The 12160-nt window shown below is 37.1% G+C and overlaps 1 long non-coding RNA gene across 1 annotated transcript in view; it reads right to left on the bottom strand.

The window, feature by feature from the left end:
- Nucleotides 1-9259, bottom strand: part of LOC102471988 (uncharacterized) — a 43175-nt gene extending 33916 nt beyond the window's left edge. The window contains exon 1 of the long non-coding RNA XR_003549992.1: nt 9184-9259. This is a non-coding gene — a long non-coding RNA (uncharacterized LOC102471988). The remainder of the gene's footprint in view (nt 1-9183) is intronic.
- Nucleotides 9260-12160: the final 2901 nt, after the last annotated feature.

Raw genomic sequence — 12160 nt, 5'->3', positions numbered from 1 at the left:
CGGGTGCCCGGCGAGCCACAGCCTGGAAACAGGACCTTCACTGCCAGGGAAAGCATGTGATGGGTGGCAGGAAGCTGCAGGGCATCCTCTCACCTGTGAAATATCTGGGGAGACAGAATGGAGAAGGAGAGAGGGAAGAAAAAAGGAAGAGAAAGAAGGAATAAAACGAAGGAAAGGAAGGAGAGGACCAACTTTGTGTCTGGAAACATCAAGAGCTTTATGGCCAAATCCCTCACGGATAGCAATTTCTCAAGGTCCAGAGAGGAAGAAACAGCAACAACCACAGCAATGGCCAGGAGGCAGCATGGGCATGGATTCAGAGTGGCCGCTCATGATGGAGCAAGATAGATGTCCAGGGGACAGCAGCCCACGGCAATTGTACGGAAGAGGTGAGGAAGCCTGTGGTCCCCGGTTCAGGCCATGCACTGGTAGGAGGCAGAGCACAGAAGACGGTCAGGACAGAGACATAGGAAGGGGCTATGTGGACCCTAGCTGCATGTTGGTAACTATGGAGACATGGCTGGAAGAAATGTATCTTTACTAGGGCCCAGACACTGAGGCTAAGGAAGTCCATGGACAAGCCCTGAGGATGTTTAGAAAGTCCAGGTTTCAACATGAGCGAGAAGAGACTTGGAAGTTGTGAGACTGGCGACCCACCATACCTGTAGCTACGGTAACTCCTGGAGACGGGACTATGCAGACAACACTCTGTGACCTTGGAGTCACAGGGGGAAGTCGGAGGGCCCTTCCCTCTATTAGCCTTTGGGAAAAGAAGACATGCTTATTTATTCATCCATCAAAGATCATTACAATCAACATTCACTGAGAAAGAAGAAAGATCTGAAAGCTCTTCAATGCAAATGAGAACAGGCAAAACCTTCAGCCCCCGGGAAAGGGGTCGTTGCTGAGGTCCCAAGGGTCAATCCTGTGAGCCTAGCAAACAGGAGCATCCCAATGTTGCCTGACTGAGATGTTGTCACTTTTTTTCCTGTCTTAGTAAACAATCATCCAGATTTAACAGGAATAGTCTTTTACTATCACAGGAGTATAACAAGAACTATAGGAAAGATTAAATCACTGAGAACTTGGGGGAAACTTACAATTTCTAAGAGTATAAGATTTCTTATTCTGTAGAAGTTCAATTTGTATTGAGACTCTGAGATTTTAAATCTGTAATTAAAAAAATAGTTCTATTAATCTTGAATTGTTTAAATAAACTATTTCCAGGTCCAACCTGAATCATAACTGTGTAATTTAGCTCATCCTAGAGATAAGTCACCTGCACATATTGTCACTCCACTTGAAAGCTGAAACATCCTACACTGGGGAGTGGAGTGGATGTTGAGAGTAGTACCTCGAGGAGACTTAACTGCAGGATTTGCTATCCATGTTTATTGCAGCATTATTTATAATTGCTAAAACATGGAATCAACTCAAATGTCCCAGAGCAGATGAATGGGTTGAAAAAGTATGGCTTGTATACACTACGAAATGCTACTTAGTCATAAAAAAAAAGACAATGAGATACTGGCATTTGATCAGAAGTGGATGAACATGGAAGATTTAATGGTGAGTGGAACAAGTCGGACTATAGAAGACAAGCATTGTGTGTTCCTTAATATATGCAGGATTCTGCACTCCATGACAGAAACTGAAAGATTAGAAGGTATAAAGGCAGGGAGAGCAACTGTGGACACTAGAGATGGTGTGGGAGGAGGGGGGACAATGGGTGGAGAGTGGGAGGGAAAGAACCACGGGGAAAAAAGAAGCAAAATATGTAAGGGACACAAAAATAGAGAATTATCTGTCGATGACAAGGTATATGGTAATATCGACTGGGCTACAGTGTACTCATGCCAGGAAGATCCATTGTATATGCTATAAATAGGTACAGTGATTGCATGTGAATAAGAAGAAAATAAAAGAAAGAAGAGGAAAAGTAAAGGGAAAAAACCTCTGAAAGAAAAACAATTTCAACAAGAGATTATCATTAAAAAGAATAGATAAAATAATTCTCAGGTAAACAAAGGCTGAAAGAATTCACCCAAATGATGAAATTAAACCAGCTCTTTAGAAAGTACTTAAGGGAATACTACAACAGGAAAACTAACAGGAGATAAATAAACATAAGAAAACATAAAACAATTGGATAAAAAAGAGTAACAAGGGGGACCAGCAGATGGCATAATGACTACGTTGCTGGACTCCCATGTAGTTGACCAAGGTTCGAGTCCTGGACCCAGTGACTTAAACTCGTGCTGGGCGCATGTGCGTGCGTGCCCAAGATCCTAAGAGGAGAATGGAGGAGAAGGGATTGTGGTGTGGCCATCCCTCAATGGGGTGATTTCTTGCTTTATGTTTCTCTGTCTCTCTCTGTCTTTCTGGCAAGTGCACATGCCCTATAGCAAAAACCTCTCAAAACAAAACAAAACAAAAAAAAAGGCATAACAAAATGACAGGGATAGATTCACACATACAGATAATAACGTTAAGTGTTAGTGGATTAAATTCCCCAACTATAGGCCAAAAATTCAGATTCAACTATTTTATATACAAGCCAAGCTTAAGTTCAAACTTGTCAATTTTGATAGTTGATAGAAAAGGATTTATTTTACATTTATATATTTATATTATTATAAACATAATTCATTGTATAGAACTAGGCAACAGAAGAAAAGTCAAAATGTTACAAGTCTTTAAACCACCAAATCAGTAATTTTACAATGTCTTCACTTTTAAACATCTCTTTCTACCTTTTTTATTTTTTATTGCTTTAAGACTTCTTCATGCTCTGTACAGTTTGATGATTCTACAAGAGCTCACTGAGAGTAAAAGTTTTCTTCATCTATCTTCTTTCTAACAGGCTATCATTATATACAGTTTTTCCTGTCTCTAACTCAACCAATAGTTGATAACACAGATTTTTTTTCATATGATAAACTGTCTTCCACAAGCCTTTACATGGAAATTACAAATTATTCTACCCTTGGATATATTAAGATTATTTTTGTTTTCAAAAATTCATCCTCAATAATTTATAAGACTTTTGTTGTCCAATGTTTAATCCTTTTGTTTCTCTTTAGAACTGTATTTCATAGCAAAAAAATCACTTGACAATTCAATATATACTTTAAAAATAACCAGTGCCATGAATTTTGATTGTGCTCAGCAAAATGTAATGTTAAATGTTGAAGGTGTGGAGTATGTTTATATACTCAATTTGTTTATTACAGGCCATATACATACTTTTAAAAACATGCTATAAACTACAAAATATATAATGATTGTATGTAAATTATAAATTGTAATAAGTAAATAAATTAATTAAAAGTATACATACATGACTTTGGGGGAAACATGAGTCTTCAACTCATAGCAATTCTTCTGTGCTGTAGTTTACATTTTAAAGTTTTTCTTTCACATTTTAAGTCATCAGTACCTATGGAACTGATTTTGCTTATGGTGTAAATAAGAATAGAATTTCATTTCCTTATATCAATAACTAAATGTTTCCAGCATTCTTTACTGAATAACTCCCCTCTCTGTACCAAAGTCCTGCAGGGACCCCAATGTGCAGAGACTTCCCCGTAGGCATGGATCTGTTTCTAAACCATTTCTGATGTTTCTGTTTTGTGTCTCTACCTCTGCATAAACATCATGATATATTCATTTGCATAACTCTGAAAATGTGGCTATTAGAAAATTTGAAGTTCAATATAAAACTCACTTCATATTTCTAGTTTAGTGATGATTAGTCATAGTAACTGTTTCTTCTTCTTTTACCATTCACTTCTTTTCCTTCTTTGTTGTGCTGGGTTGTAGGTTACTTGTGATAGGGTACTTAAGGACCATGTTGAATTGATGCAGTAATAGCAGAAAATCAGTTATGTTATTGACTATCGGAAAATGTGAGCAGTATTTCACCATTAAATAAGATGTAGATGCAAGATGTTTTTATGTACTTTTCAGCATATAAAATTTTGCCTGTATATACAAATATATGTGTGTGTATATATATATGTATATGTTTTTTTTCTTGGAGAGGTTTTTGCTATAGGGCGCATGTGCTTATTAGGAAGACAGAGAGAGAGAGAGACAAAGAGACAGAAAGCAAGACATCACTCCTCAGGGAGAATGGCCATGTTGTAATCCCTTCTCCATTTTCCTCTCAGGATCTTGGGCACACACGCACATGTGCCTAGCATGAGTTTAAGCCACTGGGTCCGGGACTCAAACCGCAGTCGACTAAATGGGAGTCCAGCGAAATAGCCATTATGCCAACTGCTGGTCCCGCTTATATATTTTTAATACTAAGAGTTTTTATTTGTTTTAAATTATTAATCAATATTAAAATATATCTAATGCTTCTTCTGCATAAATGTGATATATCTCAGTAATTTGTTTTCTAATGTTGACTCAACCAATTCTTCTGGGAGTACTCTCAACTTGGTCAAACTACACCATCTTTTTAATACATTTTGGGATTTTATTTGCTAAAATAAAATATTCATGCTCATAAATCAGTGATAGTTTACTCTGAAATTTTAAATGGTGTTATACTCAGATGGCACACACATATATACACATATACAGGATTCTTATGGTTTATGAAATATTATTTTTGTACTGCTTCCCATTTGGGCCTTTTTTTTTTGCTCATAATTTTTATTATATGTTGTATCTTTCTTCTGGATCTAATTTTCTCTTTGTAAAACATATCCTTTAGAATTCCATCAGTGAGTATGTGTGCGTGTGTGTGTGTGCGTGTGTGTGTTTAGAACTAGCTTCGTTTTGTTTTCACTTTTTAAGAACGGCTTTACTTAGAACTTAAGTCCCGATCTGCTAACTGTCATTATGGTAAGGGTGTATAAACCGTCTTTTTAGCTGCAGTTGCTACCATTGCTATGTCAGTCTTGATGCCAGTTTTTGGTGAGTGATTTATCTTTCCTCAATTTTTAAGATCCTCATTTTTGTCTTTGGTGTTTAGCTCTCTTACTATGGCATATTTAGGTTTGCATTTTATTGCATGTTTGTCTCCTATCCTATTCAAATATTATCAGCTGTGTCTCATTTTTTCGCTCAGCCTCTCTCCTAAACTCAATTTCTTTCTAGATCTTCAGTAAGGTATATACTTGATGCTATCATTCTATCATCTGTGTTGGGTAAATCACTTTATGGTTCCTCTTTCCTTCACTTTAGGCTTATTACAGCTAATTTTTTCAATTGAGTGTACTAAAACTTCTTTTGTTTTGCCTAATATGTTAACTAATCCATTCTCTGAATTCCTAACTTAAGGTAGCATGCTGATAGGTGTAATTTATTCTGAGATGTTCTATTTAGTTCTTTATCAAATATAGTTTACTCCTTATTTTTATAAACATTTAAATATTTATATTTTATTTTGTATTAGATAATTCCAGTATCTTTATCAAATTCTACTCTTAACTTGGTTGCTTTTGCTTACTCACAGCTCAAATCTGTTTTTTGACAATTGATTTCTTTTTTCTTATTCCGTAGTTTTAGATATTATGAATCAGTATGCTTTCTTTGTCATATTGCTAGAAATTAAAGTCTCAGTTACTTTAAAAAATTGTCTTTATAAAATCCTGAGTTCATAAAAAAAAAATGAAGAGTATAATCTAACCTATAAGAGATGTGTTTTACATGCTTGTTTTAATTACTTTTCTTAAAATATTTACATATTTGATCTCAAACAAGTAATAGCAAACGACATGGGGAAAGCAACACTACAGTAGTAAATGAAAATAACAAAGCTGTCTATCAGCATGCCTGAACGAAAACAAAATGCCTGTTGTAAATTTTAGAAAACAATCACTTTGGTATTCTTCTCACCTATGTACTTCAACCCTTTGATTATTATCATTGTTTAATTTAGTCATGATTCCAGAAACCCTGGTTCTAATCCTGGAAACACTAATTGAATAAGTCTGGGATCACTTCAGGAATCTACTTTAAAGAAAATAGTTATCAAGACTCTCGTGCAAATCATGACTTTAACAACCCTGGAAACATGGGAACCAGCAGTTAGCGTAATGGCTATGTCGCTGGACTCCCACATAGTCAACCATGGTTCACGTCCCAGACCTGGTGGCTTAAAACTCATGCCGGGCGCGTGTGCATACATGCCCAAGATCCCGAGAGGAGAATGGAGGAGAAGGGATTGTGGCGTGACCATCCCCCCTGGGGGGGTGATTTCTCGCTTTCTGTCTCTATGTCTCCCTCTTGTCTGGCTCACAAGCACACGCGCCCTATAGTGAAAAACCTCTTAAAAAAACAAACAAACAAACAGACAAAAAAAACCCCTGGAAACATAAGATGTGCATATATATCTAAATATAGTGAGAAATCACCCCCAGGAAGGATGACTCTTCTCCTCCAGTCTCCTCTTAGGATTGTAGGCATGCATGCACACACATCCAATGTGATTTTCAAGCTGCCAGGCACATGAACACCATGTGGGATCTAGCACCTTAATCTCTATTCTGCCTACTGGTTCTAAATTTTAATTTTGATTTCAGTTATATATTTCTTTTCTTTTTTTAAGAATTATTTTATTTAACTTTATTTATTCATTTATTTTGCTTTGACCAGAGAGAGACAAACAGAGAGAGACAAACAGAGAGAGAGAGTAAGAAAGCAACCCTCCAGGTCTGGGACTAGAACCATAGTCAGCCATATGGGAGTCCAGCATGCCTAACCACCATGGCCCCTGCCAGCCCCAATTTCAGTTATATATTAATTAGTCAAATGTCCTATCTTGTGTTGTTCAAAATGTGAAAAAACAAAAATGTGGCATGTCTGCATTTTATAAAATGATAACAAAGTGACAACAGAAACAACATAGACATTTCCCAGGAAGAGGAGAGCCAATTCTTACAAAAGCCAGTCTGGTCTATACTAATGAATCACATATCCTTCATTCAAAAAGGGTTTGTCTAGGTAACAAATGTTTCCCAGAAAGCGAGGTATTTCTTTTCATCTATCAATGTATAATTCTTGGAAGATTAACCTGGCCAGTGCTGGAGTTTTCATTACAAAATTTAACTATTATACTAATAATTTTTTTGGAGAGGTTTTTGCTATGAGGCACATGCATTCACCAGAAAGACAGAGAGATACAGAGAGAAAGTGAGAAATCACCCTCCCAGGGGCGATGGCCACACTGCAATCCCTTCTCCATTCTCCTCTCGAGATCTTGGGCACACATGCACACGCACCCAGCGTGAGTTTAAGTCACCGGGTCAGGGACTCAACCACAGTCGACTACATGGGAGTCCAGAGATATAGCCATTATGCCAACTGCTGGTCCCTATTCTAATAATTTTTTTGAGCACCATGAGTTCTGTTAATATTTTTCACTAATCATATAGAAAAAATATACATGTTTTAGATAAAATATGATTTGTGTAAGGTTTTGCTGAGACAACCAAATAGAATGTAAACAAAATTTAAATTAGTTGTGGCTTTTGTTATGATTTAATCACATAGATCTTCCTATGGAAAACTTCAAATTATTGTTTTTACATTGGAATTTTTTATTGTGTGTCAGTTTTAATATACCTTCACAGTGACACAAAGCATGTTCTAGTAACCAACGAGTTAGAAGCCCTCTATTCATTAGGCAGCTTCCGAAGAGTCACAGGACTTGTGGACAGTGAAAACACAGGATCCATCTGAGTACAGATTCTTGGATTTTTGTTACAGTAGTTACGTGACTTTCTTTTAGACTTCGTAAGTGCAATGAAACAGGAAAGGTGTCCCATTTTGTTCCAGAATATATTTAATTAAATTCATGTCCTTTAGAAAAAATGTTCTCTAAAATGTCATCAACCATGGAGATATGCATCACAAAACTAGAGAAGAAAAGATGCTTTTTGTCTCTATACCATTTCAAGCGAAGAAGGTGGAGAGGACATTAGAGAAAGGGCAGAACAGAAGTTTTATGGGATTTGGCCTGCTCTTTCTCAATAATAACCCCACTTTAGTCAGGGAATATTAATGGAAAGTCTTTCAATATTAAAGAATGGTCTTAGCACAGAAAGAGAAACGCTCTGCACAGGTTCTTTTTGATTCCTCCTTAAGTTTTATTTAAAAAGCACAATATTAAAAAGTAACTACTTGAGAAATGCATAAACTGAACATAAGTATACATCAAAATCAGTGACTATATAAAAATGTTCCAATGTGAACATGGAACATTTTTATAAAAATGCCTGAAACATCAAAAAGCTCATGGTTTTCAACCCTTCAGCTGCTGAGAGATCACTGAAACAAGAATAAGTGTTCCTTCTGAGTAAAAGCAAGAGGGAACGTTTTCAAGGAAGGAAGTAATCTATAGTTAATTGTTAGGTCAGCAGAGAAGAGATTTCTACATCCCCACCAGCCACCTGCAAAAAGCATTTCTGGATACCTGAGAGGTGCATGTTGTTAAAGGCATTACCAGACTTCACTCACAGCAAGAGAACTGTGCTTTTAACTTCTAGCATCATGTACATTCAACTAGGCAATAGAATGAGTAAATAAAATGCCTCAAGCTATTGAAATCGAGTTTGCATTCTACAGTTTTATAACTTTCATTCTCATGTAATATATGCTAACTGGAAGAAAAATTAGAACACACAGGAAAGCAAATATAAAATAAACCCCAATCACTTTCTATTCTACATTCAGATACAGGCCCTGTTGTTATTTTGATGGATCTTCTTCCAAACTTTTATATTTACCTGCCCAAATATTTAACTTCTGGATGCCTTTATCTACTTATTCTTCAGTTGCCTCAGGTCTCTCTCTATATAACAACAAAAAAATGCATTATATAGCCTTTCTATAGCTTTTCTTTTATAATGATGTATTTTATTTTATTATTATTATTATTATTATTTAATTTACAAGAGAAAACATGTGCTCCCCAAAGAGAGAGAGAGAGACAGAGAGAGAGGGAAAGTGAGAAAGCAAACCTCCAGGTCTGGGGCTTAAACCATGATTGGCCATGTGGGAGTCCAGCGCCCTAACCATGTTGCACCTGTTGGACCCCTATAGCTTATTTTTACTTCAAATACGTAATACAGCCATTCCTTTTCTAAAAATAAATGCATAACTTCCTCATCATCTTAAATCACTATATATTGTTTCTTTTATGGAAACCACACACTGGGGACATACATTTTTTTCCTATGCGTTGGAATATTCTGTGGACTTCTTACGCTTCCTCATAGCATGGCAGCTGGGTTCTGAGAGTGAGCATTCTGAGAGAGTAAGGAACACTGCATTTTTATGACCTAGCCTGAGAATTTGCATATCACCAATTCTGAAGTGTTCTATTGGTCAAGGAAGTCAAAGTCCAACTTGGTTTCAAGGGAAGAAATCAGATTCTCCTTCTTGTTGGGGGATGTGACAAAATTTTGGCATCATGAGCATATTTTAACAACTTTTGGAAAACACTATAGTTTGCTACACAAATCTTTTCATTGAGCAGAGTTGATGAAGGGCTATCTTTTCAGCACTAGAAAACAGAGAATGAGGGCCAGCAGATGGTGTGGAGGTTAGGGTAGCTGAATCCCACATGACCAAACCTGAAGTTCAAGTCCCAGATCCAGCAGCTTGAAAATCACGCCAGGTATGAGTGTGTGCAGGCCCCAAAACTGAGAGAATGGAGGAGAAGGGACTGAAGCATGGCCATTCCCTCTGGAGGGTGATTTATCACTCTCTGATGATCACATGCACCCTATAGTAAAATAAATAAAGAAATCTAAAATGAAAAAATCAAGAAAATGACTTTCATATTTTATTGCTTGAATGAAACCAGAAACAAGGCAACAATTATTTTATAAATTTACTTTAAATTTATTTTGGTTTAAGAAAGTGTTTTTATTATTAAAAGAATGAAGTCGTTATTTGAAATTCAGATGCAAACTTGAAAGGCAATCTATTTTATTTTTGTAGCTGTTAAGCTTATCCAAATTTTTTTGAGCTCTGAAAACATGGGGCATTATTTTAAAATCTCAGCATCTACTTTAGTAGTGGCTTACACTGGAAGTCACTGAACACACCTTTTAAATAACTGAATTGGTTTTGTTATTGATTAATATTTTATGTAACACATGTGCAATGACATTATAAACTGTGAGTGTATATCTGAAGCTCATAATTACCTAGGTGGAAAATAACTGAGAGCCTCATGGGCAAAAAATGCTTTATGACTCCTGAGAAAAAAGGATTGAAATATAAAAACAAGATTTTCTGACCAATGACAGGTATGGTCTATTGTTATTGTTGCTGTTGGAGACAGGGTCTTGCTATGCCACCCACCCTGGCCTCAAACTTATCATCCTCCTGTTTAGTCTTCCAAATAGCTGGGACTACAGGTACCTGACACCGTAACTGGCAAGGTGTTTTCTTTTGCTAAGGTACAGCTTGAATAGTTAGATAATGTCCCAGCATCCATGCACACCCAGTCTTGGGAATGACTTTCTAATCCTTCCCTCTTCAGACTGTTGATGGCTGAAATGCCTGTCTCTCTCCTAACGGGTATTAAATAGCTAGGTTAAAAAATATCACTAAAGATACCTTGGTTGTATCTACCAACTTCTAAATAGTCTGCCTTTAAGTAAAGACATGATATCTTACAATATCTCTTATCTTCAAGCCCTCCCAAATAAATTACTAAAATAATGTGACTCATCTGAAGTAAATTTCTTTCTTTACAATAAAAAGAGCTGCTTACTATTCTGAGGTATTTAATGTTCTTGCTTACCCTTGTTATTCTACACTTAGTTTCTTTGAACAGGGAGAAGTGAGTCGCTTAAACTACTACTATTAATATGGACAGTAGCCTGCCCTCTTATTTATTTCTGTGATAAAGAGAGATAATTGCTGAGTATCATTTTACTTCATGTAGAACTTTTGTCTTATTTTTTAAAAATTTGCTATGGAATGTGTGGACTTGTCCAAAAAGAGAGAGACAGAGAGAGAGGAGAGAGGAGAAGTGAAACCCCCTATGGAAGAATGACCGCACCGTGATCCTTCTCCATTCGCCTCTCAGGGTTTGGGGCTCAATGTAACATGCCTGGTTTGTCTCTCAAGCTGCCAGGTCTGGAGCTCAAAGCAGTCACCCCTATGGGATCCAGCCACCCGCACCACCAGTCCATGGGTGGCCCCGGTTGTTTTAATTTTACATGTCTAATGAGAACTGTAGTTCTACGAATAGGACATGTTTCTTATAGAAGTCCACCAGCTGCCAATCCTTTCTCACATTTTACTTTTTCTCATTTTAAGAATGAACTGTTAGGACCAGCAGATGGTAGAATGGTTATATCACTGGACTCCCACATAGTCGATCTTAGCTCGAGTACCGGACCTGGGGACTTAAAACTCACGCCGGGCACATGTGTGTGCCCAAAATCCTAAGAGAAGAATGGAGGAGAAGGGATTGAGGCATGGCCATGTCCCTGGGAGACGATATCTTGCTTTCTGTCTGTCTGTCTCTGTCTCTCCAGCAAGTGCACATGCCCTATAGCAAACATCTCTTTGGAGGGGGGATGAACTGTTTAAAAAGCAGATTATTTCCCTAGTGAAATGTCCTATGGTCTATATAGCTTTTGACACTTGATCCATTTTTAAAAATGTATTCTTTCACGTGCTAACGGCTGTCTCCTTAGACTCATGACCAAACGCCATCCAGCTGTGCATTGGGTTGCTATCTAAATACATATGAGGAACATACCAGCACCCGGTGGGCAATAATGGCTCTGTTCTCTACTTGGAAACGCCTTCTCACATTGCTGTCTCCGGAAGGCAGCACAATGAGATATGTGAAACCGGGGACTCTGGTAATGCTGCAGATGTAACTCAGGAGTATGGAGAGGAAGTAGTCGGTGGAAGAGTGGTAATAAATGTAATGAGTATGAAAGTGCCTTGTAAACTCTCAGGTGCTATACAAATATCAGTTTGTATGATGACAATAAAAATTAATAGTTTCGGTTAAGAAGAGCACTCTCAAAGGAGACATTTACCAGGAGGGGTATATGAATGTGAAGTGAAATGCATTTTAAAGGAACACTTCCTATTTTCCATCTTTCTTTCCATTGTAGAGTGACTATCAGTGCATAATTAATGCTTTCAACAAGTAGAATAGGAGAAC

Source organism: Tupaia chinensis, unplaced genomic scaffold, assembly GCF_000334495.1.
Source record: "Tupaia chinensis unplaced genomic scaffold, TupChi_1.0 Scaffold000346_1, whole genome shotgun sequence".
NCBI lineage: Eukaryota > Metazoa > Chordata > Mammalia > Scandentia > Tupaiidae > Tupaia > Tupaia belangeri.
Note: the sequence above shows the minus strand (reverse complement) of the source record. Positions and strands in the feature narration are given on the sequence as shown.